This window comes from Rhopalosiphum padi, chromosome 1 (genome assembly GCF_020882245.1).
Source record: "Rhopalosiphum padi isolate XX-2018 chromosome 1, ASM2088224v1, whole genome shotgun sequence".
Taxonomy (NCBI): Eukaryota; Metazoa; Arthropoda; class Insecta; order Hemiptera; family Aphididae; genus Rhopalosiphum; species Rhopalosiphum padi.
The window spans coordinates 71,415,788-71,422,817 of NC_083597.1; positions in this window are offsets into that span (position 1 = coordinate 71,415,788).

Below are 7,030 nucleotides of genomic sequence, written 5' to 3' on the forward strand. Positions count from 1 at the left end.
AGCTTTTGGATATTTTTGTCTTTATTATTAGTCTTATATTGATAAAAAAAATTAGAGAGAAAGTCGATATTTGCGGATAAGGCTGAATTCTTTAATGATAGTTAACTAAAACATTTGTATGCTGAAAACTAACTAAGAGAAATAATTTCCACATATTGAGGAGTTTATAATAAATGACTCCATGACGTGTCAATATGTCACTGTCTCATCATGTCCAATATTTGCGTTTGTGGACGTTTAAATTAAAGGGAATGTACTTCATAACATGCGTGTGGTGGAATATAATACATACTTTATTTTATATAATAATAGCGTTTGAAGAGAATATTACGTTGTTTTGAATCACCACTGTCTGTGTGGGATAACGAGCGTCTTGTAAATAAATTATTTGGTTTCAGTTCAGACGAGTTGGTATGTTATAGTATACACATATTATATATAAGTAATAAGTATATATAATAGGGAAGGGGGGTGGCAGGTTAAACTAAACAGACAAACATGAACCGTGTGGTACCTATACACTCTATTATTATATCCACACACGTCTGTACTGTATATTATATTTATATTGTACTTGGGTATACATATATGTATGCACATACTCAAGAATAAAACTTTTAAAGATCCATTAAAAAATATATCATAGAAAGTGTGTTCAATCTAAATCTATTTAGTGCAAGACGCAGGTACCATCTACACTATGCAGTGTATAAATTAAAATAGGTACATTTTTTTATCGCCTTTGTGTAATGTGACGTAGAGAAAAAACTTTTCAAATAATATACTTATAAGTTATAACAATATAATATATCTTATATAATATACACGATATTGTGTCATCGTCCATGAGAAATATGATAATATAAAAAGTCCCGTAAATCTAAATAATCTAATAATAGTACTCGTATTATTATAAGTACAATAATAATAGCTCAGCTGAATGTAATTGCTCATAAGTGTCATTTAAACGTATTTGAAAAAAATCACCTAATCCATTATAGAACATTTTTTTTATCTCCAGTGAGTCGTTTAAATATGTTTACAAAAAAATAAAAAATAAATAATTTCATTTTCTAATTAGTTATAATATACGTATCATTTTATTTAGATACAATTTAGGCACTTATAAATACCTATAAGGTTAATATTTGGATTTGGATATAGTTGGGAGCAAAATATAAAAATACAAAACAGAGCTTCAATTAAATCATAAAATATTTATTGAAAGACATGGAATAGTAATATTTTTACAATTAATATATATATATTAATTATAATTAAAACAAAACGGTTCTGTATAAAATGTTATTTTATATTTCATGGAGGTATTTTATACGATTTGGTTATTTTAAAACTATATCCATTACTGTCAAAAAACTATAAAGACTTTAAACTCTGGAATCATAATATTATCCTCTACCCATTCTATACATTTGAACGGATTCACATGACCCCGTGACCTCGCCGATGATATACCTACAGATACAATAAAGCGAGGAAAACGTAACTATATTATCATTATTATATTATATTTGGCATTATTGTAGTGCATTTCGATTCCACCATTCGTAATATGTTTACGAAAATCACTTCAACCTTACTCACATTATATAATCTTAGTAGAATAATGGGTTTCCGAGCAAGGCTCCAAATGGTCTTAATCTAGTGGATTTACCAAATTCATAAATGAATATAGAATTAATTTTATTTAATTAAAAAAAATCAAACATCATCATCATGTATACTTTCAACTTTATTAGCTCCAATATATACGTCACGTGTATATCATATATATATATATATATATTATATATCTATCAGAATGGTTATCGTATTTTACTGTTTTCGGAAATGACTTTTGACTATTGACTAACACAGGAAAACCACTGGTCAGGAATTTTACCTGACCAGTCATATTACAATGTTTGCTATTAGTCTATGTTTTGTCTACAATAATTTGACTGGTTTGCTTTTACTTGTTAACTTATGACTTCAAATGAAACAGCATATTATTCTACAGTATTCGTAATAATGTAAGTTGTTGATCTCGAGCAAAGAAGATCCTGTCCAAAATTCGTATTGTATAGACGACGTGACAGATATCGTTACACTGTAAAATAATGTACCTGTATGTATATGACTGAAACAAATGAATCAATAAAATATTATACTATACTATGGGAATTAGACACATATTATAGAAGTTACAGTGCACATATTTCACGTGCCAATAAACTGAAACGATTCTCATTTTGTTAATTTAAATTTTTATTAATATATATGTATATATATTATTAGATATTATGTGAAATTCTTTGAATTCGTTTTAAAATGATGCTGTATTTTGTTTTAAAGGCAAAGAATATACATGTACCCTTAAAGTTAAAATTTATATTATCACAATTATTTTTTAGTCTACCTTCAAAAGTTTTACACAACCTTTCAACAAAAATAAAAAAATCAAACTGCAAAAGACGGTACTTATTGACGTGAATAATTTTTGCGTATTTCTTAACTCGTCAAAAAAACTGCGGACAATCTACAATAGTCTATATATATAAAAGTCCTTGACCTTTTATTGATCAATCTTCTAATAGAACCATGTTTTGAGCAATTTCGTGTCGTATTTTCATAAATCTTATAACGTAATTATATAAACGCAATACCAGTGACTGGTGTTTCGCTGTGTAAAACGAATGCTCACTGCAAAACACAATAGCCTTTGTGTTTCATCTATACTTCTTTACTAATTATTATTTTTTTATTCGATAAAAGAATTGTTTCATCAAATAAACTATCCTAGTTGTAATCGATTTTTATTTCGATTTTATATTGTTAGTTTATTCAACAATTTGATCGTACATGAAATAATATTTGATTGTTTATTAGTATTTAGTATAACAGTGTAATATTATCCTCGTCAATATAATTCAAATATAGTATATTATTATTATTATTATTATATGTACACTGAAATATATCACGATGCAATTTCAATCACGTGCAATTGAGTAAACAACAAAGTGAAGTGTATAAACAGAAGCACAGATTATTATATTGACTGACATAGTACATGATTCGCTATGTTTGTTATTATGCACAATAATATGTCAAAAACTTATATTAAAGATATATTTTTTACCGTAATAAATGCCAGTGCTTAAATTGGGGGAAAAAAACTAGAAGGAATGTTAAAAGTTAAAAAACAAAAAAGTTATATCTTAAGATTTAAATTCTTACTGATTAGGATAAAATTATAAGTTATACGCTAAAATATTTTTATTTGTAAACTAATGGCATCATTCGTCTCACTTTTCCGACCACCAATACTGAGCGGAGCGATAAATATAAAAAGTTTGATTCGCAAGTTTAGATCTAATTTGTATTTGTTAAAATAATTGTTTGATTAACTTTAATTTTTGTTCAAAATTGTTTTTAATCGTATACCTATACAACAGTGTATAATTGAATTCAGATTTAAGACATCCATTACAGTGACTTACTCAATGATAGGTAAATTTGACTATTCGATACTATTGTACAGCAGTACGGTTACCTACCTATACTTACCCACATTTTTTTATCATTAAATTATTTATCAGTTATTATAACACTACCAGTACTATAAAACATTTTAAAGTATAATTTAAGTAATGGTTTTATTTAAGATAATTTTTAATATTGAAAACAGTTTCTGATAAAATATTGGATAAAGCTTGTATTTATTTTAATTGTTAATACGTCGGAGTCTTACGATATTCTAATTTATAGGTGATTTAAAACAAGTATTTTTAAATTTTAATATTTTACATAATTATATCTCACTTAAAAAATTAAAACATGGTAAAATCCAACGTAATAACATAGATAATGCTTTTATCACAACATTTTATAATAATAAGTCAATTTAATTTAACATTAAATAATTTTGATAAATATAATTTTTCATTTGTAAGACAGTTTTAACACCTTTTAAAGTCTTAACTTCATAAATTGGTACCTACGTTGGAAATGAGTTTTCATAAAAGCATGTCTGAAACGTGCAAGAGTGTTATAACGGTGAGTTTCAAACACATCTACACATAATTATGATGATATTATACTTGTCACACTAACACACTGCGTGATGCGTAGAAACACGGCGAAACACGACCCTGATGAATCACTGCTTGCACTCCCTACAAAACAATGGTTTTAAAGGAAATAACACAATTAAAACCATTTTTTTTAAATCTTAAAATTATAATTTAAGTAAAATATTTAAACCCACACTTATTTAATATCTTAAAGTAAATATTACCATTTACCAAGCCATTGAATATAGAATTCTACCATAAAATAAAATGTGAATTTGGTAACTAGCTTATACTACCATACTTCCAATCCAACATAATGTTGTTAAAATTATGTTGCATATTAATGCACAATATAATTTTCCCTCCCCTCGTTTATGCGGAGGTAGTAATTTATACTCATCGTCAAAACTAGTTAAGTTATAATAATAATAATTTTGAAAATAAAATTAAAAATAAATACTATCACTATACCTAAAGGCATTACACTAAATGCGAATATCATTCAAGAGACAATTTCTTGATCAAAAAATAACACCATAAATAAAAGGAAATTCAAGGTTAGGTTAACTTAACTTCAAAAATGTGCTAATATACGTATATTAATGTATATACGAGTATATGAGTATATATTATAGAGACATTTTTATTTGTGGAAAAAAAATATCTTAAATTTAAATACATGTAAAATATATGGTTTTGTTCAGTGTGCTGGTGTCCCAGAATTTATTTTATAGATAAATTGCATTCGGAACAAAATGTTCTAAAACAGGTCATAGACTAATTATGTCCCGGCTTACCTTTTTTATGACCTGATTGCGTGTCCTGAAAATTGGTCCAAAAATGATATTATTTGAATGCATTTAATTAATCTATAAATACCTACACAATATAATATCCATCTTCTTGCATGATAACAATTATATAATTATATGCAACAGCCTACAGTTATTTTAAAAAATATATAAAAATGCTAATAAATGTTTAAATGATTTAACTAAATATAACAAACTATCTATTCATTACTTATAATTTTATTTTGATTGCCATTAAAATATATTTACACTTAACATAATATATTAGATATACTATTTATTTTTGTTAACCTTATCTAATGATTCAAATATTTAGGTCGTTAGTACATTAAATACAATTTGTACAATCAATTAGATAATACTCTTCGTTAACGTTTATAATATTTTACACTTTATCCATGCCAATTGTTTCGTTAGTTTATAAATTAACTTATCTTACGAACTTCAAAGAATATCGTTAATTAACACTTTTAGCTGTAACATGGATATTATTTATTTATTTTATATTCAAGGGAAAATGCCCTTTTTACAAGTTTATAATAACTATTGTAACATTCTTGATAAGTTTATAATACTATTTTATCAGATACTAATATAAAAATGTTATTAATTTTAAAGTGTTAAAAAAATCTAATTTGGTATAAATCTTAATACTCTAAACAAAAAATTATTGAAAAAAATGTATTATTTTTCCTTTGTTATTATTAATATTATTATAATTAAAAATTACGAATATAGATCTACCTAAGTTCTGCATCTTTTTCCATGGAATACGTATAATCTATTTCAGAAAATAACACAAGACAGTCTGTGAGATTATTCAAAATATCGTAAACTAACATAATATCTACTAATTTACGTCTTGTACTAGGTGAGTTTTAGCTCAAAATATATTTAAACACATTAGTGGTAACTTTCATAATATTATGTATATTAGATAAATCATTAATTATTTTTAAAAACTTATATGGAACATCATCAAGATCTTTTATATATTTTGAGTAATTACAAGACCAGATGAAATAGACGAAGAAACCGAATTTGAGGTAAGATCTTAATAATAAGTTATTATTTATAACATATTGTAGGAGGATACTGTTTTTAAACTCTTACGTATTTCTATTTATAAAACCTAGCTTAGTTATAATTTTTGGGAGAAATTCTTCATAATATTCACGAGATCGTAATAAAAATATAATTATAAATTTGCAGTTGGTATACTTCTCTATTCTTTAGTGGCGCAGCTAAAGCTTTAAAAAAACGATCACGTATATTTTTATTATTATTAGAATGTTATTTGAAAAATCGATCAAATCGAATATGATGATGGAATGCTAAATGAAAGCTTAAATAAATATTTTTTATTTAATTTAAAAAATGTATCACCATCAATCAAATTCTAGTATTATATTTACATTTATAAAACCTTAGAAAATGTATTTATTAATTTTTACTTTATCCATTTTAATATTGGCTTACTATAATAGAACTAATGCTTTTTGAATAATATTTTATTTTGTTATTCAATAATAGGTATTTATAAAAATTGTATTGTGAGAATGCATATTCTCGAACTCATTATTTTCTACAACTCCAATCCTTAAAGTTATAATAGAATTTTTTTTAAATGCATATCAAACGTATAAAAATAATAATTGTAGATCGTATTTAAAAAGTACGTATAACGTCATTCTAGGGTTTTTGTAAATGCATATATTCATTTTTTGACTAAACAATAAATAATTTAATACACTTCCGTGTTTTTTTGAATGCAAATTATATTTTGCATTGTGCTGTCGTTATTATAATTTATTGAAAACGGGTCGGACGCACGTCTGTAAATATAAATACGACAAATGAAGTAAATTAAACAAATCGTTTACGAATAATAAAACACAATATTACAATATTGTAATAGGTAATTATAGCACCAGAAATAAATTTATTATGTTTGATATTAAATCAAGTTTTAGTTAATATAATATTATCATTTTATAAGTATATAACATTATTTTTTATTAGATCAATCAATCGGATATCTCTTTTTTTAGAGTATTTTAAATATTGTAATGTTGTTCTTGCATATTTTGGTAACATTACAATACATGTTAATTTAATAACTTTATATCAAGTTAAAAAAAT